Source organism: Saimiri boliviensis, chromosome 4 (genome assembly GCF_048565385.1).
Source record: "Saimiri boliviensis isolate mSaiBol1 chromosome 4, mSaiBol1.pri, whole genome shotgun sequence".
Classification (NCBI taxonomy): Eukaryota; Metazoa; Chordata; class Mammalia; order Primates; family Cebidae; genus Saimiri; species Saimiri boliviensis.
The window spans coordinates 27,235,298-27,247,749 of NC_133452.1; the positions used below are offsets into that span (position 1 = coordinate 27,235,298).

Here is a 12,452-nt window from a genome sequence, read left to right on the forward strand (position 1 = left end):
ATATATATTTAAAATATATGTAAATATATATAAATTTATATACATAAATTAATATATATAAATTTAAATATATATTTATATATATATTCTTTTTATATATATAAAGATAAAGGTTTTATATATAAATATAGAATAAAGGCAATTCCGTTGTTAGTGCACAAGTTTTGACCCTGCTATACATACATCTGATTAATTTCTATTACAACTATAAGTAGCTAGCTAACATTTCCATTTTATGGTTAAGGAGTGTGAGGCTTAATGAGTTAAGTAAATTGTCCATGTACACACTGTACATGGATACAGACTTCAAATCTTCACATCCAGGTTCACCCAACTCCAAAGTTTGTGCCTTTTCCATTGTTAACACATTGCCTGGGATGGAGACACCATCATGAAAAACCTATTAACACCGCAGAGAGTTTTCTTCACTTTCCTGAGTTCTCCATCTGTAAAACAAAGGTACTTCCCAAATCAAGCAATGTCTGATTCTATTACATGGTTTCGCAGAGAGAAGTCAGTAATTTATTTCTCTGTAACGTACTTTGAGAGTCACCATCTTAATTATATTAAAGTTGAAATGTGAAACAGTTGAGAAATTGAACCCGAATTCGATGAAAAGTTTGGCATATGACATATTCATTTCTTTTCTTGTTGGTAGAGAGCGGGAACAAGGAGTCAGAAAAGTTTTATCTAGCCACCAGCATTATTCAACTTGAAGGAAGATAAAGTAATTGGAGTTTTGTTTGTTGGTTGGTTTTGGCGGGGCAAGGAAGAGAACTCTGCAATGTTTTGCTCAAAGCAGGTGGTGAGAGCTAACTTTTACCATAACGAAAGTTGTTAGACTTCTGGCAAGTATCAAAATCTCTTTACAACAAACCTCTTATTATATAAAGTTTGTTTTGGAGACACCTGTTCCAAATATAATAGGAATCAAGATGGGAGAGAGAAAATAGAGTTTCTAAATGACTATTCTTATTCTAGAGTCTTCTGTAAGCATTGAGAAAAAGGATATTCTTCAAATGATACAACTAGCTGCAGAGATCTGTTTCTCATTGCTCAAAAAAACCTGTAATTCATAATTAAGCCTTTTCTGTACCCCTACTTATCTTTTCTAATTTTAGGTGGCCTTTTATTTGAAAGAAAAAAATGTCTAAAGGTTATCCTAAAAGGTTGAGAGTTTTGTCTTTCAGAACTTTAAGGAGATTGCTCCACTGTCTTGCTTGCGTTGTTTCTGATTAGAAAGTTGCCATCATCCTTATCTCTGTTTCTCCATATTAATCTGTCTTTTCTCTCTGACTGCTTTTAAGATATTTTCATCATTACTTTTTTTTTTTGGCTGTTATAGGCTGAAACGTGTTCCCTGAAAATTTGCATGTTGAAACCCTAACCGCCAGTGTGATGGAATCAGTGCCCTTTTAAAAAGAGACAGAGAAACCAGAACATTCTCTCTGTTTGTGCATATGGTATCATGGAAAGGTTATGTGAGGACATAGCAAGAAGTTGTCCATCTTCCACCCAAGGAAAGAGTTCTCACTAGACACTGACCCTGCTAACATTTTGATCTTGAACTTCCAGTCTCTAGAACTGTAAGAAAATATCTTTTGATTATGTAAGCAACCCAGTCTACGGTATTTTGCTATGGTAGCCAGAGAAGACCAAGATATTAGTAATCTTTCTGTGCTATTCTTTGCTGTAATGTCCTTTATGTTCTGTGTATTTGGAGTTCATTGAGATTCTTGGACATGCGTGTTTATTGTTTTTTCAAACATGAAAGATTTTTAGCTATCATTTCTTCAAATATATTTTCTTCCAATCCCCCCATCTTTGAGAACTCCAATATTACATATATTAGACTACTTTCACTTGCCCCATAGTTCACTAATGCTCTTCAACTTTTGTTTCAATCTATTTTCTGCTTTATATATAAACCTTTTCTTTTGCAATGTCTAACCTACTGTTAATCCCGCCCATTGTAGTTAGCATCTCTAGAAGTCTTTTTAAAAAATATACTCTTGGCCAGGCACGGTGGCTCACACCTGTAATTCTAGCACTTTGGGAGGCCAAGGTGTATCGGTCACCTGAGGTCAGGAGTTCGAGAACAGCCTGACCAATATGGTGAAACTCTGTTTCTACGAAAAATACAAAACTTAGCCAGGCATGGTGGTGTGCGCCTATAGTCCCAGCTACTAGAGAGGCTGAGACAGAAGACTTTCTCAAAGCCTTGAGGCAGAGGTTGCAGTGAACGCAGATGGTGCCACTGCACTCCATCCTGGGTAACAAAGTGAGACTCCATCTCAAATATATGTATACATATGTGTGTGTGTGTGTGTACATGTATATATATATATATATATATATATATATATATATATATGTCTCTGTTTCACATACTCAATTTTTCTCTATTGAGCATATGGACTGAATATGTACCCCCCAAAATTCATATGTTAAAGCTTTAAACCCTGTACAGTTTGGAGGTATGGCCTCTAAGAGGTTTGGACCTCATAAGGGGATGAAGACACACCTGAGAGCTCTCTCTCTCTCATGCTCTGCCATGTGAAGACACAGTGAGAAAGCAGCCATCTACAAACCAGGAAGAAGGCCCTCACCAGAACCTGATCATGCTGGCAATCAACTTTCATACTTCCCAGCCTCCAGAACTATGAGAAATGAATTCCTGTTGTTTAAGCCACTAAGTTTGTGGCATTCTCTTATAGAATCCTTGACTGACAGAGACAGAATCCAATTGTAATAATATTTTTAATTTTATTGTCTACTAATTCTATCATTTTCAAAGTTTCTGGGTCTCATTCATTGATTCCCCCCCAAATTATGGGTCATGTTTTTAGCTCTTTTGTATGCCTGACAATTTTTACTGGATGCCAGACATTGTGATGTTAACTTGTTTGGTACTAGATATTTTTGTATTTCTATAAAAATGCTTGAATTTTTCTCCAAGACAAAGTTAAATGATTTGGTAATACTTTTATTCTTTTGAGGATTACTTTTCAGCTTTATTATGTGAATCAGAGTAGTCTTAGTTTAGGGCTGATTTCTTCCCACTTGGAGATAATGCCTTTTGTGTTCTCTACTCAATGTCCTGTGAATTATGAGTTTTCTCTTCCCTTGCTAGAATGAACACAAACAATTCCCAACTCTGTGAGTTCCACAGATTGTTCCTTCTAATACTTTAGGGTGTTTTTTCCTCCCGACCCAGGTCATCTTCTTCCACTACTCAACTGTAGATTTGCATGAGATGCTAGGGGATTTCTGAAATTCTCTTTCTATGCATTCTGCCTTCTCCCATGATCCAAACTCTTCTCTCCTGAGCCTCTCCAGGCTTTCAACTGAATGTTCTCTCAGTTCACAGAAATTGCTAACCTCCATTTGGGCTCTCCTTCCATCCCCTATGATGTAGAAACTCTCCCAACTGTAAGCATATGCCTTCATAAGTCTTACCTTGTCTATTTCTTCCCTCTCAGGATTTATAGCCTGTACTGTATATATAATATCTAATATATAATGACCACTGTTTTATGTGTTTTGTCAGGGTTTTTTTCATCTTTCAGTCAGGAGGGTAAATCTGGTTCCTGTTACTCCATCATGGCTGGAAGAAAAGTCAATTTACTTTTACTTACACTTATCCTTGGTTCTCTCTTCATGGACTTTTTCTGGCTTCTGTCCTGGCCTAAACAAATTACGAACAGTGTTTTAGTCAGATTTCTTCAGAGAAACAGAACCAGTAAGATAACTGCATCTATCCATCTGTCCGTCTGCCTATCTATCTCATACATAAATATATGAGAAGGAATTTCTTATGGGAACTGGCTGATGCGATTATGAAGGCTAAGTCCCACTGTATCACTCATGAGCTAAAGAACCAGGAAAGCCTGTTTCATGACTCAGTCCGAGGCTGAAGGCCTGAGATTCTAGGGGGCTGCCAAAGTAACTACAAGACTCAAGGCTAAAGAATCTGGAGTCCTAATGTCCAAAGACAGGAGGAAAAGGGTATCCCATCTCCGAAAGAGTGTGCCAGAGAAAGAGCACACACAAATTCACTTTTCCTCTGCCTTTTTGTTCTATTCAGGTCCTCAATTAATTGGATGGTGTTTTCCCATATTGGGTGAAGGCAGCTCTCCTTCCTTAGTCCACTGACATAAATGTCAGTCTCTTCCAGAAACACTCCTACAGACACATGCCAACCTTTTCCTTTACTAGCTCTCTGGGTATCTCTTAGTCCAATCAAGTTGGCACTGAAAATTAACCATCACATTCAGTAATGTTTAAGTTACATTTGGTCGTAGTTTCATGATTGCTGCTCTTAAATCTCAAACATATATAACTCTGTCATTATTATTATTATTATTAGGTATTTCCATCACAAGATTCTAGTGCTGCATTGTGCACTACGATAGCCACCGTGTTATAGTAAGGATTCAAACTTGAATATTTCCCTCCAGAAACCAGTAACTTACTAGAAGGGTAAAACAAAACATCAAAAAACATGGTAGAATACAAAAGAGAGAGAAATGAAATTACAAGTCAAAACAGGTGGATGTTTTGTTTAACTTGGCAACAGGGAACCACTGCAGTTTGGAAAAGTTTGAAAGCCTTCCAGAAGAAGAGGGGCTATTGAGTACTTATTTTGTGTCTAGTCCAAGTTGAGATGCCCTGTAAGTGTAAAATATACACTCGATTTCAAAGACTTAAAAGAAAAAAGTAAAATATCTTCTTAATAATTTGTTATATTTACTGCATTTTGATTGAATATATTTTGCACATAATTTCATCTTTCTTTTTACCTTTTTGTTCTTATTTTAAATGAATGTACTAGATAATTTAAAAGTTATATATGTAGCTTGCATTATGTTCCTATTGGATAGTGCTTTCCAGAACACTTTCAAAGTCATTTGGAAACATCTACTCCTTAGGATAGTTGCTATGTCATTGACATGTTAAGAACAGAAAATGTGTGACAATGAAATGGAGAGAAATGTAAATCAATGATTAAGTTGTCATTTGTTTCTCTGAGAAGATGCCCACAGTGACCTTTGCAAAACTTTGTCACTATTCTCTGGGCCCCATTGGCTACATTGCCACTCTCAGGGGATAACCTTTTTCTAGTCCTGCATTTTCCTCTGTCTGTGTCAGCCGAAATATTCTTCCAAGACAGTGGATCTCAAAGTGTAGTCTCCGCTCCAGCAGCATCTAAGCTACTTGGGAATTTGCTAGATATGCAAAATTTTATGCATTTATGATTTGAAAACTCTTGCAGGTGGAGCCCAGAAATCAGTGTTTTCATGAGCACTCCCTTTAATTTTGATGCACGAGAATTATTGAGAACCATTGCTCTAAGGGCTCATATTTAACATACTAAACACATCATCTTCCAGGTCACCAACCTACTCCTCTTCCTGATGTTCTTATTTCTATTCATCTTTCTCCTTGTCGCCAAGGTGCAAAACATCAGTGTCATCTTCACTTCATCCTTGTTTTCAATGTCTAGATTCAATAAGTCATCAACTCCTACTAGATTTACTTCCAACTGCCTTAGCTCGGATTGAATTGAATACAACTCATTCAGTGTTTCCAATTTTTTTTTTCTCTCTCTCTCTCTCTCTCTTTTTGCTCTCATTGCTGTTATGTCCTGGCCAAATTGAACTACTTCTTTCTGTAATACTCTTCCCAAAGAGCATTGTTCTACTTTTTCTGCAAAGTCCTAGCCACTGGTTAGAAAGCATTCCTCATTCTTGAGAATCTACCTTATATCCAAATATTACTTGGATAAATATTATTTTGTTCTTAAAGGTAAGTTCCAAAGACACTTCTGGGAGGTTTTCAAACTTTTCCAACCCACAGTGGTTCCCTGTTGCCAAGTTAAACAAAATATCCATCCCTGTTGACTTTTAATTTTATTTCTATCTCTTTCGTAGTCTACCATGTATTTTGATATTAGTGCACAAGTTTTGCCCTTCTAGTAAATTATAAGTTTCTTGATGGAAGGATTCAAGTTTGATTTATCTTATCTCCTAGGAAATGGGAAACAGAGAATATTTCTTATGTATACTCTCATCCAGGGCCTTCATTATTTTTATTCTTGTGCCACAAATATTCTTCCCCCAAATGACTCTTTTCCTCACTTTCTTTAAGTCTCTCCTCAAGTATCACCTCTCAGAGAGACCTTTTTTCTCTTCCTATCCTATTGCCTTACTTTTTCTTCATACCACTTACTCCTACTGGATATATATATACACACATAAGTATATTTCAAATAGCTTGAATTAGAATTATTTATTGAATGAATGAATAATATTTTTAATTCCTAAGCTTCAACCACTGCATCTTTAATATACGGATGATTAGACCTACATACCGGAAGTTTGGAAGAATAAATTAGGTGACAGAAATTCAACACAAAACACCACATTTAAAACATTGCAGCTTATGGAAACTGGAAACTATGATTATCATTATCATTGTTATTCTATTAATACGTGCTGTTTTGGGGCTCCTGCCCTTTCTCCTTGATAGATTTTATGATATCTGAGTGCAATGACTTTGGCGCGTCTTTGTACATCAAAAAGAGATATCTGGGGCCTGGCACAGTGGCTCACACCTATAATCCCAGCACTTTGGGAGGCTGAGGGCGTGGATCACCTGAGGTCAGGAATTTGAGACCAGCCTGACCAACATGGTGAAACCCCATCTCTACTAAAAATACAAAATTAGCTGAGCGTGGTGGCAGATGCCTGTAATCCCAGCTACTCAGGAGGCTGAGGCAGAAGAATTGCTTGAACCCGGGAGGCAGAGGTTGCAGTGAGTAGAGACTGTGCCATTGCACTCTAGCCTGGGCAACAAGAGCAAAATTCCATTTAAAAAAAAAAAAGAGAGAGAGAGATATCTGGTAAGTAAGTAATCTGGTAAATAATTGCTGACTGCATGATGACCTCAGCATATCATGCAACCTATCTGGATTTCAGTTTCTTGATGTGCAAACAAGGGAATTAGTCTCCCAAGTCCTTTTGGGCAGCACTTTTTCACTGAACAACTTGTTAAAAACTGCATCGTCTGATAGTTTTGGGATGGAGGTTAGAATCAAAAGACTGTGCTCCTTTTAGTGGTATATTCTTTCCTACTTCATATCTTTACAATATTCTCAGTGAGAGACAGACACAGCCTTCTTAGATTTGATGTTTACCAAAAGGCTCTAAATATCCTCTCCTTCTTTTCTATATAAAAATACATATATATAATTTTCTCCACTTCCTCTTGATTAAACACAGTTCTTCTTTCTGCCTTTCTGGATTTTACTCCCAACATATTCTTATGATAAGTAAACCAACTTTTTATAAACCACATTTGGTGTGAATTGTGCTGCACAGTGTTTCTGAGAAGTTTCTGACAATCGAGGTTCATTACAGCCTTCTAAATTAGGTATCCTCCATGTGAGAGCATAAACAATTGTTCTCAGAGCTGGGCTAGAATTCTGTCTTTGCTGGTTCTAAATCTCTGTGTGTTTATTGAGCAAACATGTGCTCCTCTCTGCTGTAATTTTAGTGAACTTTTTGCCAGTTCCTGCAGATCTTACATTCTGTCTGGCTGACTAATGATATCTTCCCTTTTTTCTTGAGCCATCCTATGATTTCATCACATAAATGGTAGCTCAGTTTCTTCCCCTGAATACTCAGAATGCTGCCTTTTATATAGATTGCCGCAAGCATCAGTTGAATGGCATCTGACTTGTAATTTATTTGACCTGTCTGAAGATGGAAAAGCAGAGGCACATTTCTGTAGAGAAAGAAGTTTTGCTTCTTGGAAAATGTTATTCTAAGATCAACCAGAAACATTATTATCCCTTCAGAATAATTCAAAGAGTCGGTGAGATAACCCCAAATGGCTATTTAGATCAGGCAACTAATAGAAAACCAGAGAAGAGAGCTGAGAAGAGAATATGGTGAAAAACACCTCAAAGGGCTAGCCATGTTTGAGTCAGACAATTGTTGCCATGCTAAACCACATGGACCCAGTATTGCCAACACTTCTGGTTTTTCAAGAGAAGGTGAAAATGTAGATTTTAATATGAATTTTTCTGATTTTCAGAGATTGGCAATGAATTAAGTAAGAATGCAAACAGCATTATTTGAGTGCTGAACACATGTCTGTGTCCAAAGGCTAATAGTTTGTAATCTCTGATCTGTGTGTTTTCATAGATTTTTTTAGGTAAAGTTATTAAACAGAATAATTTTATTTTCTGCTAAGTTTTCATGGAGAAATGCATCTCTCAGGATCAAATGTTTTCCAGAGGTATTTCCATTTTTTTCAGAACTTAAAAGGCTTACCTCAGTTGCCTATGATGTTCAAGACAGTATGAAGATGCAGAGCTGAGGCACTGTCTTCCTCTTTTTTCAAGGAGCTCATTATTCAGTTAGGAGAAATCGACAGAATATCTTCCTCCACATAAAGTGCTATTTCTTACAACCATGACAAATGAAAATGTCAGGAAACAATTTGTAAACATTACAAAAATTGTTCAGGAATTCAGGGCTGAGCATGGTGGCTCATGCCTGTAATCTCAGCACTTTGGGAGGCCAAGGCAGGAGGTTTGCTTGAGCTCAGGAGTTTGAGACTACCCTAAGGAACATGGCAAAACCCCACCTCTACAAATAAAAAATAGAACAAAAAAATTAGCTGTGTGTGGTTGTATGTGCCTGTAGTCCCAGCTACTCAAAAGGCTGAGGTGGAAGGATCAGTTAATCCCAAGAGGTTGAGGCTGCCATGAGCTGAGATTACAGCACTGCATTCCAGTCTGGGTGATATAGTGATACATTCTCTAAAAAAAAAAAAAAAAAAAAAAAAAAAAATTCAAAGCAAGAGGGGGAGAGAATATATGGCTGTGTTGATCAGGGTAGACATTTTGAAGCAGAAAGCATGGATTTGGACATAGATAAAAAGACAGGAGAGAATTGCAGAGAGGGAGCAAAACTGCAAAGATGGGATTGCATGTGACACTATTTGTGAGTAAATAAGAACACCAGTCTCTTGGTAGTTAAAAGTTTTATGCTGAGGAGTAAGGTGGTGAAATTCGTATTCTAAATCTGGCAAAAACAAAACAAAACAAAACAAAAACAAAAACAACAACAAAAACAAAAACAAAACAAAACAAAACACTTTGAAAACATGAAATAAGAAACCAAAGAATTTGGGGTGTCTAGTCTTGGCTATGAAGAGGAACACATCAGCCTTTTAGGTTGCTTCTATCTAATATTAATACTTTATTCTGAATTAATTGTTTTCCTTTAGACTTTGTGCTTAACAGACAATTATCTGATTCTCACTTGACATTCCTGTGAGCTGGTGAGATTAGCCATAAAAGACAACACCTGGGTCACAGAAACTTTTGATTTATATTATTTTGACACAGCTGATTTTACTCTTTTTTCCAAGGATGTTGACACACTTAATTAAATATGTATTACATATATATAATATATATTGGGGTATGTGTGTATATGTGAATATATACATATAATATTTAGTAATAAAATGATGCCAAAATTTTCCAGGTAAAAATTTATTAAGCCAGCTTATTGTTTAATTATCTCTAAAAGCAGTCAAATAATTTTGAATTCTTATCTTTTACCATTTTTGTCTTACTATAATTATTTTCAGTGGGCTCAATTGTACTATGGATTTTACTCGATCACTTTTGAACTTCAAATTAACTTTTATCAGATATGTCTTTTCATTGAGAGTTTTCTCTTTTATAGTTATTTCTACTAAGTCTGATTTTCTAAAGTCAAAATTTGCTACTCTAAATTTTATGTTTAATTTTTTTCCTATAAATATTTTGATAATAACAAAATTCATAGGTTAGTCTAGCTATTTATACTTCTATTCTATGTTATCTCCATTAAATCTATTTTTGGATTTCATGATGTTATGAATTAAGAGACGATTAGCTTGTTTTTCTTTCTTAGTAAGTCTATTACATAATGGTCAACAGTTGCATCTAGACATTTCTGTCTGGATTAGATTTCTTTTTTTTTTTTAGAATGAAAAATTCTGTTACTATGCTGTCAACAAGCATATAAATAAAAGCTCAGTATCACTAATTATTAGAGAAATGCCAATAAAAATCCCAGTGAGATTTAATCTGACATTAGAATGTCAAAAAACAACATGCTAGTGAGGTTGCAAAGAAAAGGGAACACTTATGTACTGTTGGTGAGAGAGTAAATTAATTCAACTTTCGTGGAAAGCAGTGTGGTTATTCTTCTAAGAGCTAAAAGCAGAACTACCATTTGACCCAGCAACCTCATTACTGGGTATATACTTAGAGAAATAGAAATCACTCTAGCATAAAGACACATACACATGAATGTTCACTGCAGCACTGTTCATAATAGCAAAGACATGGAATTAACTAAAATGCCCATAAATTACAGATAGGATAAAGAAAATGTGGTACATATACACCATAGAATACTATGCAAGCTACTAAAAAAATGAGATGATGTCTTTTATGAGAACATGGATGGAGCTGGAGGCCATCATCCTCAGCCAACTAACGCAGGAAGAGAAAACCAAATGCTGCATGTTGTCATTTATGGGAGCTAAATAATGAGAACTTATGAACACAAAGAAGGAAATAACAGACATGGGGGTCTACTTAAGAGTTGTGGGTGGAAGGTGGGAGAGGAACAGAATATATAACTATTGGGTACTGGGTCTAATACTTGGGCAATGAAATAATCCATACAACAAAACCCCATGACCTGAATGTACCTATTTAACAAACCTTCACATGTCTCCCCGAACCTAAAATAATCATTGAAAAAATTATGTTATTAATCAGTTTCTTCATGAACTTCTGATCAGATTAAGTACCATGCAGTCACTGTCCCTGACATTGGTGGAACAGAGAACAAACAACAGGATCAAAGCAGGATTGAAGGTACTGTTTCATGGGCAGCTACCTGAAACCTGAGACTCCCTGGTTTTAGGTGGTTATCTTGGGCTCATTTGTTCAGCAAGTATTTATTGAGAACCTACATGTGTAAGACATAACACTTTGCAAATATGAGGGTGAGGCTGTTCCCATAAACCCTGTGCTCATGGAGCTCTCAGTCCAGTAGGGAAGACAATACGGTGGTCAATTACCGTAATGTTTGATGGATATTATGACAGGAAAAATGCTAGGTGCAATGGAAGTGCAGAAACATAATGTAGCCTGAGGGCTGGGAGGCCCCTCTAAAAGAATGATGTTGGGGTTGAGGCCTAAAGGATGAATAGCAGCTGGCCAGAGGAAAAAAAAGAAAATGTGGAGAGTAACAGCATTCCAGGAAGCTCTGTCACTGCTAGAGCCATAGAGTGGGAGGAGAGTGGATCTGATGAGGTAGGAGAGAGGACGAGATCAGATCATACTGAGCTTTGTAAGCTATTTTAGAGTTTCAAATTTATCTAAAACACACTATGAAGCCATTAAAGTATTTTTAAAAGAAGTGTGAGATGTGAAACTCTGAGAACAGTATGGAGAATTTGTTGAAGACCACAGGCTGGAAGCAGAGAGGCCAGTGAAGGTTGACTACCACGATGATGGTGAGAAATGACGTTTTTGTGGCCAGGAGAGTGAAAGTGAGAATGGAGGGAGTAGAGTAACTTGAATAATATTTATTTATTTATTTATTTATTTATTTATTTATTTATTTTTATAATTTCAACTTTTGTTTTAGATTTAGATTCAGGAGGGATATATGCAGATTTGTTACATGGGTACATTGGGTGATGCTGGGGTGAAGGATATAAATTATCTGTTCACCCACATAGTGAGCATAGTACCCAAGAGTTAGTTTTTCAACACTTGCCCCACTCTCTTCTCTCCCTTACAGTGTATCCAGTGTCTGCTTTTGCCATCTTTACGTCTATAAGTGTCCAATGTTTGGCTCACAGTTATAATTGAGAACATGTGGTATTTCGTTTTCTGTTTCTGCATTAATTCATTTTTGATAATGGCCTCCAGCTGTATCCATGTTGCTTCGAAGGACATGATTTCATATCTTTCATGGCTACATAGTATTCTATGGTATATATGGACCACATTTTCTTTGTCCAATCAACCACTGATGGTCACTTAGGTTTATTACATGTCTTTGCTACCATGAATAGCACCATGATAAATAACAAGTGCACGTGTCTTTTTTTCCTTTGGGTTTGTACCCAGTAATGGGATTGCTGAGTCAAATGACCTCTGTCTTAAGTTCTTTCAGAAATCTCCAAACTTCTTTCCAAAGTGGCTGAACTAATATACATAGAATAATTTTTAAAAGGTAAAATTGATTAGACACTTGATTAGCTGCAATGGGGAATGAGTGAAGGAGGAAACACACATTGGTGTTGAGCTCCAGGTGTTTGCCTTGCACAGGGAAAATTGAAGGAAATATTTGCTAATGTAG

The 12,452-nt window shown here is 36.4% G+C and overlaps 1 long non-coding RNA gene across 1 annotated transcript in view; it reads right to left on the bottom strand.

Moving 5' to 3' along the window:
* LOC141584252 (uncharacterized) overlaps positions 1 to 12,452 on the bottom strand; it is a 58,899-nt gene that overhangs the window by 24,924 nt on the left and 21,523 nt on the right. Inside the window, exon 2 of the long non-coding RNA XR_012517168.1 lies at positions 3,639 to 3,688. This is a non-coding gene — a long non-coding RNA (uncharacterized LOC141584252). The remainder of the gene's footprint in view (positions 1 to 3,638; positions 3,689 to 12,452) is intronic.